This window comes from Bos mutus, chromosome 17, assembly GCF_027580195.1.
Source record: "Bos mutus isolate GX-2022 chromosome 17, NWIPB_WYAK_1.1, whole genome shotgun sequence".
In the NCBI taxonomy this organism is placed as follows: Eukaryota; Metazoa; Chordata; class Mammalia; order Artiodactyla; family Bovidae; genus Bos; species Bos mutus.
Genome location: NC_091633.1, coordinates 57,595,976 through 57,623,651, shown reverse-complemented (window position 1 = coordinate 57,623,651; position 27,676 = coordinate 57,595,976). Strand labels below are relative to the sequence as shown.

General features: G+C 40.7%; 1 protein-coding gene across 4 annotated transcripts in view; it reads left to right on the top strand.

Moving 5' to 3' along the window:
* The window catches only part of INPP4B (inositol polyphosphate-4-phosphatase type II B), an 857,173-nt gene that overhangs the window by 12,500 nt on the left and 816,997 nt on the right, over positions 1-27,676 (top strand). The window contains exon 2 of one of the 4 annotated variants that reach the window (XM_070386584.1): positions 158-262. The exons of the other annotated variants lie outside the window; for them this stretch is intronic. The gene's annotated coding sequence lies outside the window, so the exon portion shown is untranslated. The remainder of the gene's footprint in view (positions 1-157; positions 263-27,676) is intronic. 4 annotated transcript variants of the gene reach the window in all.

Here is a 27,676-nt window from a genome sequence, read left to right as displayed (position 1 = left end):
GGGTCACTAAGTCAGATTCTAGTAACATTCATTTTCCGTTTCGTAGACTAGATCACTGAACTCAACAACAAATGAAAACAAGTGAAAGTGTGTCTTATAATTTGCTTCTGTTAAGGCTTTCTGATTTCCATGCTTAGGTTTCTATATTTCTTTTCAGTTGAATGCTTGAAGCAATGATGCGCTAGCAGTGATGACAATCCTCCCAAAGCCTCAGGAGAGTCTTTCTCCCACTGGTTTAAATTTCCCTGTCAAAATTTCTCAGGTAATGTGATACCGAGGAAAAGTGTGCATGTATGAGAGAAAAAGATTGACCAATGTGGACAGGGCCGGGCAAACACACTACAATGGGGATCATAAACCACGTGACACTTGGGATTCCAACCCTTACAGACCTATATCTCCATAGTGTTTTCTGCATCCAGCGTATAAACATTAATCATACTTTAAAAATGACTGAAAGATACTCCCTTAGTGCAAGAAGTTACTTCTACTTTAACTATTTCCATGCCCCATTTTAGATGCCCAAGGTTTTATTATTTATTTAAAGTATAAAGCGTTAATTTCTGCTATAGTGCAAGGTGATCCAGTTATACATATATATGTTGTTGTTTAGTCTCTAGGTCATGTCTGACTCTCTATGACTCCATGGACTGTAGCCTGCCAGGCTCCTCTCTCCATGGGATTACTGGAATGGGTTGCCCTTTCCTTCTCCGGAGGATCTTCCTGACCCAGGGGTTGAACCTGAGTCTCCTGCATTGAAAAGCAGATTTCTTTACCACTGAGCCACCAGGGAAGCCCCATACATATATTTATATATATTCATTTTAAAAATAGTCTTTCCATTATGGTTTATCATGGGATATTGAGTGTAGTTCCCTGTCCTGTACAGTAGGACCTTGTTATTCATCCATTCTGCAAGGAGATCAAACCAGTGTATCCTAAAGGAAATCAGTCCTCTATAATCATTGGAAGGACTGATGCTAAAGCTGAAACTCCAATAATTTGGCCATCTAATGTGAAGAACTGACTCTTTGAAAAAGACCCTGATGCTGGGAAAGACTGAAGGCAGGAGGAGAAGGGGACGACAGAGGATGAGATGGTTGGATGGCATCACTGACTCAATGGACATGATTTTGGGCAAGCTCCAGGAATTGGTGATGGACAGGGAACCCTGGCATGCTGCAGTCCATGGGGTTGCAAGGAGCTGGACATAACTGAGCAACTGAACTGAACTGTTGTAATAGCTTACATCTGTCAACCCCAACCTCCCACTTATCCCTCCCCCAACCTCCTCCCCCTTGTCAACCACAAGTCTGTTGTCTATGAGGATGACTAATGTTTTGATTTGCTTAGACCAATGTGTGTTTCAGTGCAGGAATCTGAAGAGACCTGGTCAAGTGGACTGATTGTTTACCTTATTGTCACAAAAGTTTAAAAAGTATAGAGAGATTAATAGGTAGAAGTTTTCAAATAATCTGTTGTACTCAGTAGAAAGGAGAGAGAGTTTTTGGTATGTAAAAGTTTTACTTGAACATTCTACGAATAATAATCACTCCAGAGAAGGTACAAAATCTAGACTTAGGTTGTTCTTTGCTGGCAGAAACTGAGTTTTTTTTTTTTTAATTTATGTACTTATTTATTCATAATTTATTCCCTGAATACTTCCAAAAATGATTTGAGATGGTTTACAGTAAAACCCCATATAAAAATATCGAGTTTTTACAGTAGTTCAATACTAATGTAAAAGACATGTTTTGGAACTTGGCTTAAAATACTATGCCTTAAAAATTAAATTTGAGGATATGAATACTAACCAGTACAGGATCTGAGGTGCTGTAGGCAGAGAAACACATATTGGAATATTTAAAATCACTACCAAGTCCCACAATTTTGGATACAAATATAACAATTACTTGATGTGACAAGATTTCCATCAGATGCCTGGGTGAACTATCATGGGTAGGACCCAATAGACAAGAATTCTGGGCCCATCCAAACAAGGCTGGTGGCATTCTTTCACAGGTGTGTTTTTGTTTCTGTCTCCACACATTCTAGCTTTAGATATGTCTGTGTTGCTTTGAAAATACTGTTAAGTTCAGTTCAGTTGCTCAGTCGTGTCTGACTCATTGTGACCCCATGAACCGCATCACGCCAGGCCTCCCCATCCATCACCAACTTCCGGAGTTAACCCAAACCCATGTCCATTGAGTCGGTGATGCCATTCAACCATCTCATCATCTGTCGTCCCCTTCTCCTCCTGCCCTCAATCTTTCCCAGCATCAGGGTCTTTTCAAATGAGTCAGCTCTTTGCATCAGGTGGCCCTAAAGTATTGGAGTTTCAGCTTCAGCATCAGTCCTCCAGTGAATATTCAGGACTGATCTCCTTTAGGATAGACTGGTTGGATCTCTTTGCAGTCCAAGGGACTCTCAAGAGTCTTCTACAACACCACAGTTCAAAAGCATCAATTCTTCAGCTAAAGTATTTTAAAATGCTGTTAAATAAAGACCTACTGTAAGCCTTTGTTCCTCCAAAAATAGACTACAGTGATTTTGATAAATCATTGTAACCTTTCTGAGCCTATTTTCTCATCTGTTAAGTATAGATAGTAATAATTATCTCACAGATTTTTAAATTAAGTAGGACTGTATGCAAAAACTATAATTTATAAAATACACTTATAAAAACATGGTATTAAGTGTATTGACAACCACTAATGTAATTCCTATTACTCAGAACGGTCGTTTGGGACTCAGTTACAGCTTAACATGTAACCAAGAAAACTATGTAGCTTCACAGTCCACTCTGATGAATTTTAATCCATAGCCTCCTTATCTATAAACTGATTCATTAACACCCACCTTATAAAGATGTTTGGAGAAGGAAATGGCAACCCATTTCAGTATTATTGCCTGGAGAATTCCATGGATAGAGGAGCCTGGTGGGTTATAGTCCGCGGGGTCGCAAAAAGTCAGACACAACTGAGCGACTGATACACACACACATACACACAAACACACACACACACCCCACATGAAGATGTTATGAGGATTAAATACAATAAGAATAAAAGCACACAGTGTCAGGCCATAGTGAGTCTTCAATGAGTAGCAAATCTTCAAATTATTTTATTACTATAATTAATACCTTTTATTTTATATGAATGAATGAGAAATGGATATATTATAGTTATCTAACATTGTATTTTCTAAAGTTTTTGCAGTTAAATTTTAAGTGAAATCGTAGTGTATAAAGTAGATATAAAAATAATATTTTATTAGTACAGATGTATTTTTGAGGTCACATTCTAAAAATATGCTTATGGATAAGATTGATCAATGAAAACAAGGGAGTTCCTTTGTGGAACACAAATTACTTCAGTTCAGTTCAGTTCAGTGGCTCAGTCGTGTCCGACTCTTTGCAACCCCATGAATCGCAGCACGCCAGGCCTCCCTGTCCATCACCAACTCCCAGAGTGCACTCAGACTCATGTCCATTGAGTCGGTGATGCCATCCAGCCATCTCATCCTCTGTCGTCCCCTTCTCCTCCTGCCCCCAATCCCTCCCAGCATCAGAGTCTTTTCCAATGAGTCAACTCTTCGCATGAGTTGGCCAAAGTACTGGCCTTTCAGCTTTAGCATCATTCCTTCCAAAGAAATCCCAGGGCTGATCTCCTTCAGAATGGACTGGTTGGATCTCCTTGCAGTCCAAGGGACTCTCAAGAGTCTTCCCCTACACCACAGTTCAAAAGTTGCACGATTATACTGACTCCATCTTGAAATTTATTTTTTACCTGTTTTCTTTTTATATTTTGGTGCCTTTGATTTTGGTTTATTTGGTGTCTTTATTCTGTGTCTTTGGTTTTTATAGAGTTTCTTCCTCTAGATTATAAATTCATCAAGAATGGGGAGTACCTTAAGTTTATCTTTTGGACCCAGTACGCAGTAGAATGTACCACACATGGTAGGCCTCAAAAACATTTTGTGGATGAATGCATAATCAGCATAGTTGGGCTTATTTTAGCTGAAAAAGGCCTTGTGTTTTTAAAGGTGTTAGGGTATGAAAAGGAAAGGAAATGAAATAATAAAATGACTCAATCTAAAAATAATGCCTTTTTAAAAAAAAAATAATTTCTTGATGACAGTCTCAAAGAACTTTGTAAGTAAAGTTCTTGCTACACTTGGGAAGACTCTGGCCTTTGAAAGCTGTGTGTGTGTATGCATGCATGTGTGTCCTCCTTCATGCGTGTGGGTTTATGAGAGTAGATGAGGGACAGAGTGGAGGAAATGAAGGGAGAGCATGTTTGTGCAGAACCCACCATGAGCCAGGCACTCGCCAAGCACACTGCCTTGAATATTATCTGTTATTAGGGATTTTTGCTGCATCAGAACCTGCTAAAGTACACCCAGGGAAATGTTGATCATACTTTGACAGGTAGACTGCGGGAAACAATTACAAACTATTTGTCGAACGGTGGGGTCAACTGTGTACTTTTTGAGGCAAAGTAATTTGTAAAATTCTTTATCACCCTTGTCTTATTCATGAGAACCAGCAAGAAAAGGTTGAACTAAATTGGAAAAAAATAAATCCTCATGGGAACTCACATATTTCCTCTATCCTGATAAAAATTTTGATATATGGCAAAACCAATACAATATTGTAAAGTTAAATAAAATAAAATTTAAAAGAAAAGGAAAAAAAAAGAAAAAAAATAATAATCACTGGCCTTTATTGAATACTGTGAGTGTTTTACTTACATTAACTCTTTCACATCCCACAATTGTCTGAGCTAGGCACTGATGTTACCCCCATTTTACAGGTGAGACTGGTGAGGCCAGAGAGGAAATGGATCAAACATGCTTGCAGTCATTCATTGAGGCAATGGTAGACCTAGAATTCTGAGCAAATTCCTTAAGCATCCACCCCTCAGGACTCTACCCTTGCAATCTGATTCTTTGAATATCAGCTGCAGAAGTAAGAGGAAGCCTGATGTTCTTGCCAGTTCCATATCCGGGTTCTTCACTTCAGCTTCAACTGATAGGAGAGGAAAATGCACCCTTGAGCTGTGGTGCCAGGAGCAGGGCATACTTTCCTTGTTGTGGTCAGGAATGGCCAAGGTGATTGTTTCAGACCTGGAAGAGGGAGGCTGGCTAAAAACAATGTAGGTATCTTCATTGGAGATATCTTCAAGGATCCTTTTCTTTGCTGTTCAAGTTGGGGAAAATAGTGATTATGCTAGGCTCCTCTGTCCATGGGATTCTCCAGGCAAGAATACTGGAATGAGTTGCCATTCTCTTTTCCAGGGGAACTTTCCAACCTAGGGATTGAACCTGGGTATCCTGCATTGCCTGCAGATTCTTTACTGTCTGAGCCACTAGGGGAGCCCAATTTAGTTCTAGTTGGATCCATCTGTTGAGCATATGTTGTGCTGTGCTATTCTGTGTAACCTTGTGGACCTCGCCCACCTGGCTCCTTTGTTCACAGGATTCTCCAGGCAAGAATACTAGAGTGGGTTTCCATGCCCTCCTGCAGGGTATCCTCCCAACCCAGGGATTGAACCCGTGTCTCTTACGTCTCCTGGCAGGTGGGTTCTTTACCACTAGAGTTACCTGGGAAGCCCTTGTTGAGTGTGTGTGTGTGTGTATAATACACACACACACACACAACCTAGAGATGCTATAATGATTATGAGCATAAAATTGCTCAGTGATTAGAAACCCTTAATCATATACTTTGAATATTCTAGTCAACATTTTTGTGGCCTAAAAAACATCCTAGGTGGAAGGGGACATTTGCTGAGTTTTTCATGAGACCTGTGGCATCCACTCTGCTTCATTTACATGGTCACTTTATGTGCTCTGAGCACACTTAAGAATTTTACCGGTCACTGAATTTTCTACAAGAACACCTCCCATATGTAGAAATCAGTGTTCACTTCTGTGAAATCTACTGGTGAAAGCCGTCTGTAGAAGTTGGCAGCTCAGGATAGAAAAGCCACTGCACGGGCTGGATTGCTTTTCCCTCCTGCTGTCTTAGAAGATATATCTTGAGCACGAAATGTATTTTATTTTTAGGGAGGATTTGTTTACACCGTATGGTGCCAATGCTGCTAAGGTTTATTTGTGCCGCGGCTGCTTATAGTACAGATACTGGGGGACTTTATCTGTGCTGTAAGAACAATTTATTGGAAGAAAATGAGCACACCTTGGGTGACAGCTCTTCATTAAGATAAACGTGCATTAAATCTCAGTCTATGAAGAATCCTGTGTTTCTTAATGGAAGGTGGTGTTGCGAGCCAGCGTTGCATGACCATTGCAGATTTATTTGCTGGTCTCCATGGGGCGGCTCATTCGCTGATCACCCAACATAGAGGCTTAATCTTGGGAAGAGGAAAAATATGTGTTTGGTGAAATTGGTGTTTTCAGCCTGATCGTAATTCATGGAAAGCATGAGGGGATCTACGTGAACCATGTTCTTGAAATGAATAGGGAGCGAGAAGTCTTTCTTCACCCTTGTGAATCCTTGTAGAAGACATTTACAGAGAAATCACTGGAGCTGTGCCCCCGTGGGGAGATTAATGTTTTAATATGCAAAAGCAGACAACTCTCAATTCCTTTATGCCATGGCACTGGAGCTGCATGGTCTTACTGCTTTATTTTTCCCTTAAAGCTCGTCTGCCTAAACACTTTCGCAGACTCAAATAGAGCCACTAATGCCAAGTCATATCCTTGATCTAGACTTGAGGACTCTGCTCCATGGCACCACCAAGCTATTTGTGACCTCGCTCTGGTGGAATAAATCTCTGAAGGTACTGAGATTTTCCTGCTCGTCAATTTGAATTTACTACTCAATTTACCAGCATCAGAGTTAGGCACCCTTAGGAAGGAGTGTGTTTTTAGGCTCTTTAACCACTAGTTTCCAGTAAAAGGAAAAGCCAACAAAAGCATGACCTTTAATAACTCACCACCTATCTACTGTACTCTTGCATCTTACCACCCTTCTTTCCTTTTTCCTGCCTGGCTAAACTAAACACCATACCTCTGCACTCAATCCTGTTTCTTTCTGAAATCTCAGGGTTCTCTACATGGCCATCATTTCTTATCTCCTGTATGTTTGCTTCGCAGACTCCTTCCAATTAGCAGTGAACACACACAAGATTTTCATATATTAGAAAGACTAGAACGTTGCCATTTGCCGAGACATGGGTAGGCCTAGAGACTGTCATCCAGTATAAAGTACATCAGAAAGAGAAAAACAAATATATGATATCGCTTATATGTTGAATCTAGAAAAATGGTATAGATGAATTTATTTGAAAAGCAGACATAGAGACACAGATGTAGAGAACAAATGAATGGATACCAAGGTGGGTAAGGAGGAGGGGTTGGAGGAATTGGAAGATTGGGATTAACACAAACACTATTGATACTACATATAAAATAGAGATACTATGTATAAATTAGTTTTTACTATGTAAAAACTGATGAGAACGGTTTTATGTAGCACAGGGAACTCTCCTCAGTGCTCTGTGTTGACCTAACTGGGAAGGAAATCCAAAAAAGAGGGGATATGTGTGTACACAGAGCTGATTCACCTTGCTGTACAATGGAAACTAACACGACATTGTAAAGCAGCTATGCTCCAATAAAAATGCAAAAATAAGATAGAACACCCTTCTCTACTGTGTATTCTGCCCCAGCTATGCTCATTTCTCTTCCATGAGAGAGCCAAGCATCTTAGAGGAGATACTTAATGTTTCCTATGCTTTCCTATTTCATTGTAGTCCGGGCTTTTATCCCCACAGCTCCAGAGAAACTGTTTTGGCCAAGATCACTTAGAGACTCTGGGTTACATTTCACAAATGGTTCTCTTGTCTTTCACCACTTGGCAGTATCAGATCTATTAACTATTCCTTTAAAAAAATGTCTTTCTGATTTTCTTGATACTGAATATATACGTAAATAAATATATGTATATGTGTATGTATTTGATTATACGTGGGCTTCCTAGGTGGCGCAGTGGTAAAGAATCTGCCTGTCAGTGCAGGAGACATGGGTTTGACCCCTGGGTCTAGAAGATCTCCTGGAGGAGGGCATGGCAACCCACTCCAGTATCCTTGCCTGGAGAATCCCATGGACAGAGGAGCCTGGCGGGCTACAGTCCAGGGGGTTGAAAAGAGTTGGACACGACTGAGTGACTGAGCACACATTAGATTATGTAAATGTATAAAAAATGTATTTTGGGGGGGATTTCTTCATTGCGGCGAAGGCTTTCTCTAGTTGCAGTGAGCAGGGGCTTGTCTAGCTGCGGTACATGGGATTCTCTTGTTAGAGCTCACGGGGTCGGGAGTTGCAGCGTGTGAGAATAGTTGCCCCCATTGCATGCGGGGTCTTAGTTCCCGATTAGGGATCCAACCTGCATCCCATGCGTGGGAAGGCAGATTCTTAACCACTGGACCACCAGGGAAGCTCCCCCTCCCCCAAATGTCTGTATATTATAAGAAAGAAATAATCAGCATGCTTGTACACCTCTCTCCCAATTCTGTTACTCTCTTTGACTGGAACCGCAATCAGATCCACGTTGATTCATTTAGATCAGCTTGGGTAGATTTGACCTCTTATAATATTGATTATGATCTTTGTATGCATGAACACAATGTATCTCTCTCTCCTTAAGAGAATTTTAATACAATTTAAACATTTGCTCCATAAATGCTGCCTAAATCCTGTGTTAGTTGTATTTTTAGGTATCTCATTTTTATTGTAGTTGTTCAAAATGGCATCTCTTTTGAAATAACATTTTCAAACTATTTGTTAATGGTGTATAGAAATATTATTGATTTTTATGTATTGATCTTATAATCAGCCACTTTGCCAAAGTCTTTTATTCTGACATTTTATTTTCTGTAGCTATGCTATTTTCTAAGAGTATTTATTGCAATAAGAGACCATTGCTGGTAAACGCTCCTGGTTGCTGTTTACCTTAAACTGCCTTTATTTGCGGCTTGCTATTGAATAATAGTGCTGTACAATTCCAAGCTGATGGTTTTCCTCTCAGCACTCTGAAGATATTGTTCCACAGTGTTCTGGCTTCTATTGTAACTAGTGAGAATTTTGCTGTCAGTGTAATTGCCATTTCTTTGTAGCGAGCTAGCTTTTCTTTCTGGTTGGGATAAAAAGAAACCACAAGGAAGAAGGCAAACACTCAGGAATACCAGCAACGGGGCTATCAGAGAGGAAGGTGCTACTGGGAGAAGGGAGGGTTGTGTAGCACAAGAACCCTAACCCTCTGTTAAGAGGCATCGCCAGTCCCTGGGGCTTCCCAGGAAAAGAGCCAAGACCCCAAACACCTGTATCCACTCCCCTTCCTCCCAAACCCCTGCCTGTGCTCCACATTAACTAAACCCAAGCAGAAGCCAAGGGTCATAATATAATTAACATTAATGATGAATACACATCAGATATGTGTAGGGGGCAGAGAGCTTCGTGGAAAAGGGTGGACAGTGTGGATCTGGAGGATTCAGCGTAAGTATTTAGTCCATTGTATTTAGTTTTCTCTTCACATCTGTCTAGTCATTTTCAGTCACTTTTGTTCCTTTCTCAAATTTCAATCCTATCTTTTATTTCTTTAGGCATCTCATGCATAGTTGTTTATATTAAATCTGTTAGGTCTGATATCTTAAGCCTTGAGGTTCTACTGCTTTTGATGTTTCTGCTAACTCTTGTCATGACGGCTTATTTTCCCCCTTAAGTTTATATTCTTTTTTAAAAAAATTATTTATATTAATTTTTAACATGAGCACACTTTGGCTAAAATCTGTGGGGTTATTTAAATTTTTCAATTGTATTATTTATTTTTGGCTGTGCTGAGCCTTCTCTGCTGTGTGCTAGCTTTCTCTAGTTGCAGTGAGCAGGGGCTAATCCAGTTGTGGTGTGCAGGCTTCTACTGCAGTGGTTTCTCTTGCTGTGGAGCATGGGCTGTGGAACACAGGCTCAGGAGCTGGGTGCATGGGCTCAGTTGCCCCACAGCGTGAGGGATCTTCCTGGATTAAGGATTGAACCTGTGTTCCCCCTGTATTGGCAGGTGGATTCTTAACCTCTGGACACCAGGGAAGTCCCAGTGTGATTCTTAAGGGACCTGGAGTGGAGGATCTTTTCTCCAAAGAGGAATTGCATTTATTTCTGCTATATACCATGAACCTCCACAGCCTCCTCTGTATGAGCATGTCATTTAAACCTCAGAGTCTCATGAAAGAATAATTATAAATACAAATACAGTTTTTCTCTTTGTTGATGTGTGGAAGTTTTCTAGCCCATGTTTTACAAACAGTACTTCATTTTTGAGAATTGCAGTTCTCTCTGGGGCTCAGAGTCCTCCTCCACCCAAGACGCAGGTCCCAGCACTTGATACCTATTTCCTAAACCTGGACCTTGGATTTTCCAAGGTCTAGTTCCCTGGTGTTAATGTTCGTCATACTGTTTATTTTAATTTGCCGTTGAGGGATTTTCTTTAATGTCTTGTGGATTCAGCATTGTAAATATCATTGCAGTTTATCTGACGTCTAAGACTTTGATGTAGAAAGAGATTTCCAGTTCTCCTTTTTCTTCTTTCAAAGCTTCTTGTCTTGCCCTGTCATCCTTCCCAAAGTCATTTCTTTGCCTCTTCTTCAGACTCAAGGTACTTCAGAGTTATGTCCATTTCTCTCTTCCTGCATCATCTTACATGTATAAATCAATTATTACTTTAATTCACAAGCTTTGAAATCTCTCTGTAGATAGGGATTTTGTTGATATTTTTTCACCAGTATCTTCCTAGTGTTTACCATAATGTGTAGCACAATAGTAAGTGTCTGGTTTGTATTTGTGAATGAATGAGTGAATGGAAGAACCATTAATATGGTCTCCATAGAGAATGATTAGATTGTTGTTCTGTCCGTGAGAGGGGTTGGGGCAGTTATGATACTATGATGGATAAATACCTTCATTTTACTTAATTTTCTTGAGGAAATATTTATCTTTGGGTTTGTCTCTACCTTCATGCTGCAGGCAATGAACTCAACTTCATATTGAGCATTTTTACCTCTCTCTTAAATATATGTTTGTCCATAATAAACATGGACATGTAGAGTTCTTAACAGCTTTAGTTAGTAGTGGGATTTTTCTGTCTGCTGAGGGCAATGTATTCCATTTGGTATATTGTAACAAGTTAATTGTAACTCAGTTGGCCTTTTTTCCTATTAGTATGAAGACCTTCTAGTTTGCAGGTGACCCCAGATAACCCTAGTGGTAAAGAATCCACCTGCCAATGCAGGAGACACAAGAGATGTGGGTTTGACCCCTGGGTTGGGAAGATCCCCTGGAGTAGGGAATGGCAAACCACTCCAGGATCCTTGCCTGGGAATTCTATGCACAGAGAAGCCTGGCAGTCCATGGGGTCACAAAGAGTTGGATATGACTGAGCGCACATTTTAATTTTTTTAAATTTAATACATTTGATGGTTGGGCTTGAAGACAGCTTCAAGTAGAGCAGATAAAATAAAATTAACTTCTGCTAATATTCAGAGCAGACAACACCTGAATATACAGAAAAGGACTTTAAATGCAGAAAGGTAGCAGGCTAGGGTGAAATCTGTCTTGATCAATGTTGCTTTCTGTGATAATAACACAGGACTGGGTTGTATCTATGAGATCCATCCCACAAAGAAAAGGATGGAGAACAAGCTACTGTTTGGCAGAGACAAACCAAAGACTTACCCTCAACATGAAGAACTTCTGGTTTTTCCAAACAAATGGTGACTGACCTTGAAAGTGAGTAACTACTAGAAGCAATAACACAGAATCTGATTTGTATTTTACAATGAGCCTTGAAAACAATGGTGGGGATGTTGACTTCGGGAGTCACAGGTCTTGGAGAAAGGCACCAAGAAATCTATGGACAAAGAGATGCTGCTATAGTTTACAGGAGCTGCAAAAGTAAAGCTATTTCAACAACAGCGACAAGATTCCAAGAGCTTTTAAAGATGAAAATCATCACTGTGCTTTACCTTGGCTATGTTGAAGAGCTTGCTGGGTTATTCATTTTCTCTATATGTCAGAATCTGGTAAGTTGAGTTTGTGAAGACCATAATGGAATAAGCTCTTGTCAAAGTGGCTCAGACAGCAAAGAGTCTACTCTCAGTTCAGGAGACCCAGGTTCAGTCCCTGGGTTGGGAAGATCCCCTGGAGGAGGAAATGGCAACCCACTCCAGTATTCTTGCCTGGAAAATCCCACGGACAGAAGAGCCTGGCAGGTTACAGTCCATGGAGTTGCAAAGAGTCGGACATGACTGAGTGACTTCACTTTTCTTTCTTTCTTGTCAAAGTGAATAGAAACACAGGCTTAGCTCACTGAAAGTTTCTCTAGAGGCATTTGAAAATAACAGTATTAAAGATGAAGACACTGCAACCAAAATATCAGAGAGCTCAAGCCTGTTCAGGAGAACAGATACTGCGAAATTTTAGGGGATGAGAGTTGGAAAGTTTTCCATTCATTTTGTTTGTGTTTGAGCTTAAGAGAACAGTTTAGCATTAGGAGAATGGAAACAGGGTAGGGCTCAGCGTGGACCAGGACAGGGGGTTTTGGGAGCAGCTGGCAAAATTTCCAGGAGCAAACCTGAAGGACATTAACCTCTCAGGTAAAATGACTGAACTCATTACTCATTTTTTGGTGGCATTGTCCTGATGTATACGTGAGTGCATGCTAAGTCACTTCAGTCATGTCTGACTCTTTGTGACCCTGTGGGCTGTAGCCCACCAGGCTCCTTGATCCAAGAGATTCTCCAGGCAAGAATATTGGAGTGGGTTGCCATGCCCTCCACCAGGGGATTGAACCCGCATTTCCTATGTCTCTTGCATTGACAGGCAGGTCCTTACCGCTAGCACCACTGGGGAAGCCCTTCCTGATGTATAAAGATATTCAAAATGAAGAATTCACTTAATGAAATTGAAGAGTATATAAACCTCATTCCCCTGTGCAGCCAAATACATTTTTTTCCATTAATTTGCCACTGTTTTTTTTCTTTTTTATATGTATTTTTTAATTTAATTTTATTTAACTTTACAATATTGTGTTGATTTTGCCATATATCAAAATGAATATGCCACAGGTATACATGTGTTCCCCATCCTGAACCCTCCTCCCTCCTCCCTCCCTATACCATCTCTCTGGGTCGTCCCAGTGCACCAGCCCCAAGCATCCAATATCGTGCATCGAACCTGGACTGGCAACTCGTTTCATATATGATATTATACATATTTCAATGCCATTCTCCCAAATCATCCCACCCTCTCTCTCTCCCACAGACTGTTCTATACATCAGTGTCTCTTTTGCTGTCTCATATGCAGGGTTATTGTTACCATCTTTCTAAATTCCATATATATGCATTAGTATAATCAACTAAAGTTTGGGGAAAGGATTTACCATCCTGAAATTTTGGCTGTGAGACCTGGAAAAAGAAAAAAGAAAGTGCGGCAATTATTTCTCATACATATGTATATTTCACAGATGAATTTGTTAACTTTCATTCCAGCTACTTGCATTGAAATGATATTTGAGCCTGTTCATGGAAAATAGGCCACATAATCAAATAAAAAAGGAAGCTTAGTGTCTAGAGCAGGGTATGTAAACAAAGAAACGTGTGAAAAGAGGCTGTTATTTTCCACATCTGTAAAAACAAGAGCTTGAACAAAGGGTCACTGAGCTCCCTTCCAGTTTGAGCATTATATAGCTCTGAGAGTCTCCAGTTTGCATTTTATTTCCTGTTTCTCCTTTGCTGTGCCCTACCCTACAGGCACACAAGGTTCCTTAATTTTTCCCAAACATAACCCCTACTTATTCATCCTTCCTTCCTTCTTACAGAGTGTTCTTCCTTCCCAATTCTGTCTCTCGAAATTCTACTCATACTTTAAGGTGCAACATCACCTTAAAGGTCATCTGTCATTGTTCCACAAAGCTGTCCCCTGGTTTTCCAGCCGACAGTGACCTCTGAAAAGTCTGTGCCCCAAAGGACTTGTGGTTCTGCTGTCATGCTTTTCTCATGCTTCTTTGTCTTTTGGTTATTTGTTTACATTCCCATTGACTAGATAATACACTTTTTGAGGTCAGAAATTCCATTGTTAGATTCTTAATAATATAATATAGCATTGTAGACTTGAAAAAATATTCATACCCTAAAAGTTGAGAGTTATGTTTTATTCCGTGGAAATTTTTAGCACTTCAAGCCTAGGAGACAGCATCTTAAGGAACCCTGAGAGAACTGCTCTGAGGAGATGAGAGGAGGAACCAGATTATATAGAAGTTTTATAACCAAGGGCAGGAAGATTGAACATCAAAAGATTATTGTAAATTAAATCCAGACATCTCAAGGAATTTAATGTTTTTCTATGTATGCAAAAGTTCACTGAAATCATTCCTTTGATATGCACTTCACCTACATGGGGCCCGTATCCTGTATTTTCACATCCCGAGTCTCCGCAGGGCTCCCTATAGGGAGTGGCCGCAGTGTGATGGCTACTAGATAGCAGGATATTCTTTCCTTCCTGAGTTTCCTCAGGGCTCACAATTGCTGATGGCTGTGAAAATCCTTTGTTTACTGATATGGCAGGAAATATTTCAGTTCTCAGAATCATGTTTTGTACATAACAGGCCTTTTCTCTTTATACAGTGAATTGAAAAGTTGAATAAAGAAAGTGATTTCCTGGTAGATTAAAACCAACTAGAAAATTATAGCAAAATCTTAAATTTATGTAATACATAAATAATCAAATTTTATAGTCTAGACTCTAAAACAAGTAAATGGGATTTATTTTGGCATTTCCAGATGATGAGAAGTTGGATTAGCAGTACTCACATTAATTCTAATAAATGTATCACCTCTTGAAAAAGTATTAAGGCTTCTAGAAGTCAAAAGAAAGAAAATAAGATATCACATTCACAAAATGCAAATAACTTGCCCTTTAAAATATGTCAAAAGGAACATGGTTCCTGGAAAAATCTGACATGAACTTTAGCCCATCAAAAGAGATGAGCACACAAATCTAAGGTTGTAGTTCTATTACAACCTTAGATTTTTTGTTTTCCCCCCTCTGGTATATTTCCCAGCTTTAAATTCTTTGAAATGAAACAGGAATGGCTTAAGAAAGTCCTCAACACTATGTCAAGAAATGTATCTCCAAACCCAAACAGCAAGATTTCCATTTTGAGCTATAATTTATATCATTAAAATTAAGGTTTATATATTTTTTTAGTTCTGAATTTTTTCTTTAAACAAGGAAAAGATTCTATTTTTTAAAAAAGAATTGTTTCCATTATCAACTGAAAAAATTACACAATGTGAGAGTTATGCTGCTGCTGCTGCTGCTAAGTCGCTTCAGTCGTGTCTGACTCTGTGCAACCCCAGAGACAGCAGCCCACCAGGCTCCCCCGTCCCTGGGATTCTCCAGGCAAGAACACTGGAGTGGGTTGCCATTTCCTTCTCCAATGCATAAAAGTGATAAGTGAGAGAGAAGTCGCTCAGTCGTATCCAACTCTTAGCGACCCCATGGACTGCAGCCTACCAGGCTCCTCTGCCCATGGGATTTTCCAGGCAAGAGTACTGGAGTGGGTTGCCATTGCCCTCTCTGGTGAGAGTTATGAGTTATGTATTATTTGAGGCTGAATGAGGACTATAGCCTGGGAGACAGATGAGCCTCTCAGATGGCTCTGAGGAACTGCTCCATGGAGGTATGGGGAGGTCAGTATATATGTGATTTTGATGAAGAGCGGTATGTGCAGTCAGACACGTTTTGGCAGAAGCTTGCTGCTGGTCACAAGAAGGTTGCTACTAGTCATGAAGAGCAGATTCACCGTTAATGATTTTAGTTCTTTTCTAGAGATGAGAAGATGCAAGAAATTTGGCTTATGAAACCTTGTCCTGAAAATAGCTATCTGAGGGTCTGTTCTGCCAGTTTTTCCCAGGGCATAGAGTACCTTATTCCTGATTTCCACCCTGAACTCCTTTTAGGTTGTGTTGAAGGTCAGCAACTGCAACGGCTAGTGACTTCATTCTTATAGAACCAAATGGTGAGTGACACTTTATAGTTGGCAGTACAAAGCAGAATAATGTTGGGGTTATCAAACTATCTTTTTGAGAGACAGGCATTGAACTTCCATATCTGGAAAGGGAATGGGGAAATTGAATTAGCATGAGATCGCCAAGACAGCTCATAACCAAAGAAATTCACTCTTCTGATATTGTGGAGAAATAGCTTTTGGATTGTGCCTTTGGAGGAGGTGACTCATACCAGATAAGCAATAGCTCTTGAGGCTGCAGTTAGGGTTAATTCTGAATTCCAAAATAGTCACTTATTTAATTGAGTAGGTTGAAGATGGCACTTAACAACCAACTGCTTTAACCTGTTCTGGAGTGTTTTAAAGCCAAGAGGATTTAGAAGAAGGAAAACATGGCTTAGGATAAGAGCCCAGAGGGCTAACTGCTCCTGCCTGGTGCAGACTTTACTTTTTTTTTTTTCCTTTCTTAGACTTTTTATTTCATATTGGAATATAGCTGATTAACAATGTTGTGATAGTTTTAGGGGAACAACAAAAGGATTCAGCCATACATATATGTGTGTCCATTCTCACAGGAGACTGTCAGAGCGGGGGAACAGCTTTTATCCTAAAACACTGTAAGTGCAAATGAAACAACCCAAAGTCTGTTGTGTCCTCAAGGCAGAACAGGTGTTGGCGAATTAGTGTTGAAGGTAGAGGTCATTTGGAAGAGAAACTATTTAGTGATTTAGATAAGCTGCAAACAACAATAAAGCATGTTAATGAAAAGTTATCTTCATTTAAAATGATCAAGATTGATAGAAATTTGGTCAAAGCATTTCAAACCCTACATACTAAAATGGTGTCATTAACTCTACTCCAGTGGATTGTTTCAGCAGTAGGTAGACCCTATCATGTTCTCATAGTATTTTATATCTTAATTATGTGTGTGTTTTGTTCAAGTTAGAAGAAACCCTACACTTTCAGAAGAGGTATGAATACCGTGAAAGAGAAAATAAGGGACGGTACCATCATGATACTGTGCTGTCGCGGAAAGTTTCCTCTCTCCTGAAATATCTGGAGAAAACATTTTGAGAAACTGTAAGGTGTCAGCTTTAAAAATTAATTTTTAAATTTTTACTCAAGTATAGTTGATTATCAATACTGTGTTTCAGATGCACAGCAAAGTGATTCTGTTCTTTGTGACCCTATGGACTGTAGCCCACCAGGCTCCTCTGTCCATGGGATTCTCCAGGCAAGACTACTGGAGTGGGTTGCCATGCCCTCCTCCAGGGGATCGTCCTGACCCAGGGATCAAACCCAAGTCTCTTACTTCTCTTGCATTGGGAGGCAGTTTCTTTGCCTGAGAAGCCTGCATATATCTATATTCTTTTTAAAGTTTGTTTCCATTATAGTTTATTACAAGATACTGAATGTAGCTCCCTATGTGTATAGTAGAACTTTATCAGTTTTATATATAGTGTGGATATATATATATATACACACACATATACATACACACACACAGTTATATATGTAGTCTGGATCTGTTAATCCCATAATCCCAGTTTATCCCTCCTCCTTCTCCTTTGATAACCATAAGTCATCAACTTTTGAATGAGAGAATATTTGAAAAAATTGTAGTGAATATATATAATCATTAGTTCCCTTCACCAAATATCCCTGGCTCCCTGCTAAGCTAGCACAGGGTTATACTTGCCAGTCCCTTGTGTTTGGGTAACCAAGTGATGAGTCTGACCAGTGACTTATGAGTAAAAATGGTTCTTGTATCCCTTCTTTCCCTGAGTACTTAGATAGCAGTGTGGCCCACTTCAGAACTTTCTTTCTTGCTTTGCTCTGGCCACGAACATATTTTGAGATGGTAGCTACTCCATCAATCCTGATCCAGTATTAGGAGATGTGAAGCAGGCAGGTGCCCAGGCCAGCCCATGATGAGTGTGTACATTGAATGAGAAAGAAACTTTTGTATGAAGATGAGAACATTTAGGGTTGTTTGTTCATAGAGTACAACCTTGCATATTTGTATGCAGAAGGAATTCTAGACTGGAGGACCAGGTTAGAAGACTGTGTGAAGAAAAAAAAAGATGGGGTGTCCAACTTCACCGGTATAATTGAGAGAACCCGAGTCAGGTCTACTGTGTCCTAGGAGGCAATATAACCTCAAGAATAAGGGCGGCCAGGTCCTCTAAGAGGGTGAGCCACTATTTGCCCAGCTATGAAATGACTACCGTCTTAGCACTCACCTCCTGAAGTTGTGATGATTAAATAACATAATTCACTTGAAGTGCCGCATACAGTGCCACATGATAAACTACAGGAAGCTTTCGTTTTTATTATTTTTTATTGTTGCAGGTGTAAGGACCTTGAATTCTTCTGGTCATTTGAGGAATCACTGTGATTACATTTCAAGTAGTTGTCCTGCTTTTTCTTGAAGTCTCTAGTAACGGAACTTGCTGCTTTCTGAAGGAGGCAGAAACTTCTCTTGGAAAGGGTAGCTTCCCATAGCTTCTACCTATTGGTTCTCATCTTGGCCCTATGGGACACTCAGGGCAAATCTAATCTTCCTTCCACAGAATAGTGCCAATTCCTTTAATCACCCCTTCTTTTTTAAATAAATTTTTTAAAATTAATTTTTATTGGAATATAGTTGCTCTACAACAGCTTGTTGTTGCTGTTGTTATTCAGTCACTAAGTCATATCCAATGCTTTGTGACCCCATGCACAGCAGCACGCCAGGCTTCCCTGTCCTTCACTATCTTCTGGAGTTGCTCAAACTCATGTCCATTGATTCAGTGATGCCATCCAACCATCTCATTCTATGTCACCTTCAGTTCAGTTCAGTCATTCAGTCATGTCTGACTCTTTGCAACTCCATGGACTGCAGCATGCCAAGCTTCCCTGTCCATCACCAATGCTTGGAGCTTACTCAAACTCATATCCACCAAGTCAGTGATGCCATCCAACCATCTCATCCTGTCATCCCCTTCTACTCCTGCCTTCAGTCTTTCCCAGCATCAGGGTCTTTCCAAATGAGTTAGTTCTTTGCCTCAGATGACCAAAGTATTGGAGTTTCAGCTTCAGCATCAGTCCTTCCAATGAATATTCAGGGTTGATTTCCTTTAGGATTGACTGGTTTGATCTCCTTGTAGTCCAAGGGACTCTCAAGAGTCTTCTCCAACACCACAGTTCAAAAGCATCAATTCTTCAGCACTCAGCTTTCTTTATAGTCCAATTCTCACATACACACATGACTACTAGAAAAACAATAGCTTTGACAGAATGGACCTTTGTTGGCAAAGTAATGTCTCTGCTTTTGAATATGCAGTCTAGATTGGTCATAACTTTTCTTCCAAGGAGCAAACATCTTTAAATTTCATGGCTGCGGTCACCATCTGCAGTGATTTTGGAGCCCAAGAAAATAAAAGTCTCTCACTGTTTCCATTATTTCCCCATCTATTTGCCATGAAGTGATGGGATCAGATGCCATGATCTTAGTATTTTGAATGTTGACTTTTAAGCCAGCTTTTTCACTCTCCTCTTTCATTAAGGGGCTCTTTAGTTCCTCTTCATTTCTGCCATAAGGGTGGTGTCATCTACATATCTGAGGTTATTGATATTTTTCCCAGCAATCTTGATTCCAGCTTGTGCTTCATCCAGCCTGGCATTTTGCATGATGTACTCTGGATAGAAGTTAAATAAGCAGGGTGACAATATACAGACTTGACATACTTCTTTCCCGATTTGGAACCAGTCTGTTGTTCCATGTTGAGTTCTAACTGTTGCTTCTTGACCTGAGTACAGGTTTCTCATGAGGCAGGTAAGGTGGTCTGGTAGTCCCATCTTTTGAAGAATTTTCCACAGTTTGTTGTGATCCACACAGTCAAAGCCTATGGTGTAGTCAATGAAACAGAAGCAGATGTTTTTCTGGAACTCTCTTGCTTTTTATATGATCCAGTGGATGCTGCCAATTTGATCTCTGGTTCTCCTGCCTTTTCTAAGTCCAGCTTGAACATCTGGAATTTCTCAGTTCACGTACTATTGAAGCCTGGCTTGGAGAATTTTGAGCTAGCGTGTGAGATGAGTGCAACTGTGTGGTAGTCAGCATTCTTTGATATTGCCTTTCTTTGGGATTGAATGAAAACTGACCTTTTCCAGTCCTGTGGCCACTGTTGAGTTTTCCAAATTTGCAGGCATATTGAATGCATCACTTTAACAGCATCATCTTTTAGGATTTGAAATAGCTCAACTATTCCTGTTGCCTTATTGTACAGCAAAATGAATTAGCTATACATATACATATATCCCGGAGAAGGCAATGGCACCCCACTCCAGTACTCTTGCCTGGAAAATCCCATGAACAGAGGAGCCTGGTAGGCCATAGTCCATAGGGTCGCTAGGAGTTGGACACGACTGAGTGACTTCACTTTCACTTTTCACTTTCATGCACTAGAGAAGGAAATGGCAACCCACTCCAGTGTTCTTGCCTGGAGAATCCCAGGGACAGGGGAGCCTGGTGGGCTGCTGTCTCTGGGGTCTCACAGAGTCGGACACGACTGAAGCGACTTAGCAGCAGCAGCAGCATACATATATCCAGGCTTTCCAGGTGGCTCTGTGGTAAAGAGCCCACCTGCCAAGCAAGAGATCTGGGGTCTCTTGGACCCCAGAACCAGGAAGATCCCCTGGAGAAGGAAATGGCAACCCACTCCAATATTCTTGCCTGGGAAATCACATGACAGAGGAACTTGGCCAGCTACAGTCCATGGGGTCACGAAAAGGGTTGACATGACTCAATGACTAAACAACAGCGATACGTATATCCTCTCTTTTTTGGATTTCCTTCTTGTTTAGCCTCCACAAAGCAGTGGAGTTCCTGTGCTATACACCGGTAGTAGCAGATCAGTAGCTAAGTCATGTCCAACTCTTGTGACAGCATGGACTATAGCCTGTCAGGCTCCTCTGTCCAAGGGATTTTGCAGGCAAGAGTACTGGAGTGGGTTGCCATGTCCTTCTCCAGAGGATCTTCCCTACCCAGGGATTGAACCTGGGTCCCCAGCATTGCAGTTGGATTCTTTACCATCTGAGCCACCAGGGAAGCCCATGCTACACAGTAGCTTCTCATTAGTCAATGTTTAGGTGATGAACCTTCCAGATGCCTTTACTTCTTCAGATGCACTTTGATGACCTACACACAAGACATCTGAGCAAGCAACAGCCCTGTCTGTTAGTAGCCAAGCTAGCATTTAGTGAGTGCTTACTGCCTGCCAGGCTGTGTCCTCCCCACAATTCTATGAGGTCATTTTTATGATTACCTCTCTTTTATATTGAAGAAACTGAGAAACAGTAAAAGTGCATCATTTTTCCTATTCACAAGGCTGTTGACTACATAAGAAACAATTTGTATTTACAGTTATAACTGGCAACTCACAGAAGAAACTGTAAAAATAAAAAAAATATGTTAAATAAGACTCCCTAGTTGATGGCAATTTGTGAAAGAAAATATGAAGATAATGATTTATTAATTTAATCAGGTAAGCCAATAATATAAGAAATACCAGGCAGGCTGGTAACTTCTTGGATTATTCTAAGCAGCAAAGCAAGAACATTCTCCACCAAAAAGAATATAGCCACCTGTGATGTCACTTTAATTAAGGCAGTGTGTATTTCTAACATAATGTGTGAAAATATAAAACTGACTGAAATATAAACCTAACTTTCCATGAGCAAGTGGTGTATAAATCAAATAAATAAATTCACTGAAGAGAATTTAAGCTCAAGAGAATGTAATGAATGCTATATCTTCATTGAAGCTTTTTATGTTGTTACTAAAAAATGTGAACTAAATATAAAAAAAGAAATTGACCAAGTTCTCAAGAGGCATTATAATTCCTATGGGAAGTAACTGACCAGACAGAAGCAAGCTTGCATATTGTGAAGATAATTCACATGGTTTGCTAATAAAATGCAGGAGACAGATTAAATTCTTAACTGACTATAGCCAATATAAAGTTATAATAGAAACCATGAAATAGAGTCCTCTTAAAATCCATCAAATACCCAAGGCCAACTTCATAAAACAAGCAAAAAAAAAATGTTAAACTGGAATCAGGGGACTCTGAGTTGGCTAAGTTATTTTAGAGTCAGTTTTTCTACATTAAAGAATTAAAAACAAATGCACACTTCTATATATAAAATAGATAGCTATTAAGGACCTACTGTATAGCATAGGGAACACTATACTCAGTAAAGAATCAAAAAAAGAGTGGATATATGTATATGAGTAACTGATTTACTTTACTGGACAGCAGAAACTAAGAAAACATTGTAAATCAACTCTACTCCAAAACAAATTTTAAAAATTAAAGAAAGAGGATGTTAAAAACTAATGTACCTGTCAAAAGGCATAATGAAAAAGAATGTGAAAAAATACACATATATATATGTATATACACACACACACACACAACTGAATCACTTGGCTTCACACCAGAAATGAACACAGCATTGTAAATCAACTATACTTGAATAAAAAAAAAATTAAATGCAAAAAAAAGTAAAACAAATGCTCAAGGAAAAGTCAACCAACCAACTATATGTGCAGAAAAGGAGCAAAAAGAAATTGTGTTATAGTACACTGCAGGCACTGGAATTGAGCATGCCCAGTTTCCTCCCCAATACTGTTACAGCATAAATGGGAAGTGACCTTGTCCATTGAAACAGGAAGAGTTCCTCCACTGCATACAGAATCATTATAGATGATGACATCATTACTCAGAACCTGATCAATTCAAGTGACCTTAAAATGAGGTAGGATTTATTCCACTTTAATGTAATTTAAACTGTTCTAATTTGGGGTTTGAAGTCAGTAGCTGACCTGGACATGGGCTGTTTTATGTTGGGCTTTCAAAGCAGGGCCTGGGACATGGACCCAGGGGCCATGATTTGTTGAGGGGATGCTTTTCTGGAAGAAACCCTAGGGGAGGAGGTGAGGGAAGGGGGAAGACCTGAGCAAAGAGGGGGTTTCAGGTAAATTTTAGTCTTGGCTAAATGTGGGGTAAATTCTAGCCTGGCTAGGTGTTGACTCACAGTGGGAATGAAAAGAGAGATTGTATGGGTATAAACCACAACACAGATCCCACTACATCTTGAGTGGTCATCCAAGGATGCCAGTCATCACTGTGGACTGTGTGTGTGTGTGTGTGTGTGTGTGTGTGTGCGTATGTCCCTGTAGGGTACTGGGGGAAGGGCATGTGAGAACTTCCTTAATGAGGTGCCTCCTATCTACCCTGGTCCACTAAGGACAGCCTTTGCCACAGATACATTTTAAAATAATACATGTATTTATCTGGCTGCCCTGGGTCTTAATTGTAGCACTCAGGATCTTCATTGCATCACATGGGATCTTTTATTGTGGTGCACGGACTCTCTAGTTGTGGCTCTGGGGTGCTCAGTAGTTGCTGCATGTAGGTTTAGTTGTTCTGTGGCATGGGGGATATTAGTTCCCTGACCAGGGATTGAACCCATGTTCGCTGCATTGCAAGGTGAATTCTCAACCTCTGGGCCACCAGGGAAGTCTCCGGGTATACATTTGCATTTTAGTTTTACCAACTTGCGATGGTCTGCAGAAATACCTTTCGGATATATCTTGCTTGATGGAGAAGGAAAGCAGCTAGAATTTTCAACCTAAAAGTGTTACTGGTGTCTCATGTACAGTGGTAGAGAGCTGTGGATTTGGATGCCGTGGGAAAAGTCTTCATTTAGATTTCTGGTTTGATAATTCCCTGAGACTCGCTTTGAGTTTTCTATTGCCGTTTAAAGACCTCCCACTTTGTATGCCTCATTTCTTTCCCTGTTGCTTGGTGAGGGACTCAAATGCTAACCAGAGCCTTCGTTCTGTCTCTATGGAGTGTAAGCCTTTAGAAGTTGATTTGAAAGAAATGAATCCAACATCTCAGTACCCGTTCCCCAGGCCATGTGATAAGAGTTGCTGAGTCCTGGTTGCAGCTCCTCAGGCTTCATGTGAAGCTGTTTATTCAGACTTCAGAATCTATTAACTGTCATCACTCTATAGTCCCTCCTCAATTCCGGATCTTGCTTTTACTCCAAAGTGCTTGAGTCCAGGATGGCAGGAAACACGTGTGTCTGAGTCCCTCTTCCTTCTAGAGTAAATACCGCAGCGTAATCCGAGCACAGAGGGCAGACCTGAGAGGCATGGTTTCCTTAAGAAAGATTCATCATGAGGCCATGAGGACCAGGTGCTGTGCATGCGTGTGAGCTCAGCTGCTTCAGTCTAGGTGCTGAGTATGCGGCCAAGTCCCTGTCTTCATGACATTCACATGCTAGTGGACCAGAAACTCCAGCAAAGTGTATCAGTGGGAGAGATCCAGTGTGATAGAAATAAAGCAGATTGAAAGTTAAGGGATGTGGGGTGGTTGCAGTTTTAGATAGACTAGTGGAATGATTGGGAGAAGGCAATGGCACCCCACTCCAGTACTCTTGCCTGGAAAATCCCATGGATGGAGGAGCCTGGTGGGCTGCAGTCCATGGGGTCACTAAGAGTCGGACACGACTGAGCGACTTCACTTTCACTTTTCACTTTCATGCATTGGAGAAGGAAATGGCAACCCACTCCAGTGTTCTTGCCTGGAGAGTCCCAGGGACGGGGGAGCCTGGTGGGCTGCCGTCTATAGGGTCGCACAGAGTCGGACATGACTGAAGTGACTTAGCAGCAGCAGTGGAATAATTGAGGGGTGACTGACAGAGCCACAAGGGCCTTGGGGAAAAGAGAGTTCTAAGCACTGGGCACAGCACAGGCAAGTAGGGAGAGACACCTTACTGGGAGAGTAACTGGGCTGCCAGCGTGCAGTGGGACTGGGGCAAAGCCCAGGAGTTTACCCAGCACCAAAGTCCTTTTCTCTTGCTAAAGTTATATTGACTTTTATTGTAATATTGTCCTGCCATTTTTACAACTAAAATTTGAGGTATACAATTAAACTTAAATTTTGGTTTCTACAGCAATTGTAATTCTACTGAAACACAGATTTAATTGGTAATGCATGTCCACACATGTGAGAGCTTCCCAGGTGGCCCTAGTGATAAAGAACCCACCTGCTAATGCAGGAGACATAAGAGATGCAGGTTCGATCCCTGAGTTGAGAAGATCCCCTGGAGGAGGGCAACCCATTACAGTGTTCTTGCCTGTATGGTCAGAGGATCCTGGCCAGCTACAGTCCATGGGGTTGCAAAGAGTCAGACACGACTGAAGCGATGTGGCATGCATGCAGGCACGAATCCACACATGTATATTTAAATTGCTTTCTTGCTTTGTAGAAAAACCAGGCCTTGAAGAGCCTCTGATAAGGAAAAGCTATGGAAATTTTACTTTGGTAGAAATGCAAATAATGGACCTCATGCTGTTTCTGGCAAAGCAGGCCTTGCTCAGCGAAGGAATGATGGCCTTTGAAATTTGGGTGATGTCAGAGGGGACATGAAATGCGGGCAAGGGAAAGGGGTTAGAGCAGACCCCAGGGCTACACAGAGTTCTAGATGTTTCTCTCCCACTCTCACATGTAGTGCCAGGAAGAGCTGCTTTCTTGTTGGCTTTTTATTCTTTAACAGCACTGAAGTTTCCTTTTTTTTTTTTTGGCAATTTTTGACTGAGTTTTTCCCCTACCCTGTTGCTTTCTTGTTATTTGTGTTCTTTCTCCCTTTCCCCCCACCTCTTTCTCTCTCCCTTTCCCTCCTCTTTATGGAAAGTTGGCTGTTTATTTATTTATTTTTCTAATTCTAGTCAAAATAAACCCCAAAATCCCCTGGGATAAGTTGATCTAAGATGTTCAAATTTCCTGGTGTCTTTTATTGTTATTTTGGTTCCCTTTTTATATCAATATATAGCAGTCGTAAAAGAGGTTTGGATGTTTTAAATTTTTTTTTTTTTTTTTTTTTAGTTCAAATACATCCGGAATATAAAGTGGCACAGTATGATGATCGAAGAGACCTAAGAAATGTTAATGCTGTTTAAAATGGATTTAGTTCTACTTGAAAGCTGACTTCCTGGGTGATGTGCTGCCGAGAGTCTTAATCCCTGGCTCCGTGGTTTCTGCGGGTTGGCATGCTAAGCGTTTAATCACTTAGTCATCATTCTACAGAAGGGCTTGTTGTGCTCCAAGTGTTATTATAGTCAGGCTGTCACCTCCCTGGATGTGCTCCTTGGAACGGGGATGAATTGGACTCATGAAAGGTGTTTAACAACTGGGAATGTCTCAAGCAGCTGCATATTCAAAGATAAAAGTACTTCCTATGCGGTTTGACTTGGAAAAGATTGGATGTTCCAAGATTGTTCAAAGATTGTTGTTTGTGCTTTATAATTTTACATCAAAGACAAATATTTTGATACGGAAAGCTTAGTGAGTATCAGCATTTTAAAAAGTACTACTTAAGCTGAATCTAAAAGACCCTGATGCTGGGAAAGATTGAAGGCAGGAGAAGGGGACGACCGAGGATGAGATGGTTGGATGGCATCACCGACTCAATGAACATGAGTTTGAGCAAGCTCTGAGAGTTGGTGATGGACAGGGAAGCCTGGCAGGCTGCAGTCCATGGGATTGCAAACAGTCGGACACGACTAAGCGACTGAACTGATGCAAACTGGTATATGTAGGATGGATAAATAACAAGGTCCAATAGTATAGCACAGGAAAGTATATTCAATATTCTGCAATAAACTGTAATGGAAAAGAAGATGAAAAAGATTGTATACATGGAAAAGAAAATGAAAAAGAATATATAATAGAATGTGTGCTTATGCTCAGTTGCTAAGTCGTGTCCAACTCTTTGCAACTCCGTGGACTATAGCCCACTATAGCCCACCAGGCTCCTCTGTCCATGGGATTTCCCAGGCAAGAACACTGGGTTGGGTTGCCATTTCCTTCTCTAGGGGGTCTTCCCAACCCAGGGATTGAACCTATGTCTCCTGTGTCTCCTGCCTTGGCAGATGCGTTCTTTATCACTGAGTCTATAACTGAATCGCTTTGCTATACAGTAGAAATTAATACAACATTGTAAATCAATTAGACTTCAGTAAAATATATGGAAAAAAAAAACTACCCAAACTGAATCCATCCGTATAGAAATTCTTGTTTGTGTGTATCTTTATCTGGCCCACTGTATTAGTTTCTAGGACTTCTGTAACAAAATATCACGAATTTGATGACCGAGAACGATGAAAATGTGTTCTCTCACAGTTCCGGAGCTAGAAGTCTGAAATCCAGGCAGAGCTGCTCTTTCTGAAGGCTCTGTAGGAGGGCTTTCCTTGCCTTCCTCACTTCTGGTAGTTGCTGGCTGTCCGCGGTGTCCTTGGTTTGTCGACGCATCGCTCGGATCTCTGGCCCTATCGTTGGTCTCATGGCATTCTCCCCGTGTGTGTCCCTCTGTGTGTTTTCTCTTCTTTACATGGACAGCAGTCACGGGGTAGGGCCCACCCTGACCTAGTATGACTTCATCTTAATTTAACCAATTAAATCTTCAAAGACCCTGTTTCCAAATAAGGATGAATATTTTCAAATTCATCATGAGATTCAGGTAGACATGAACCT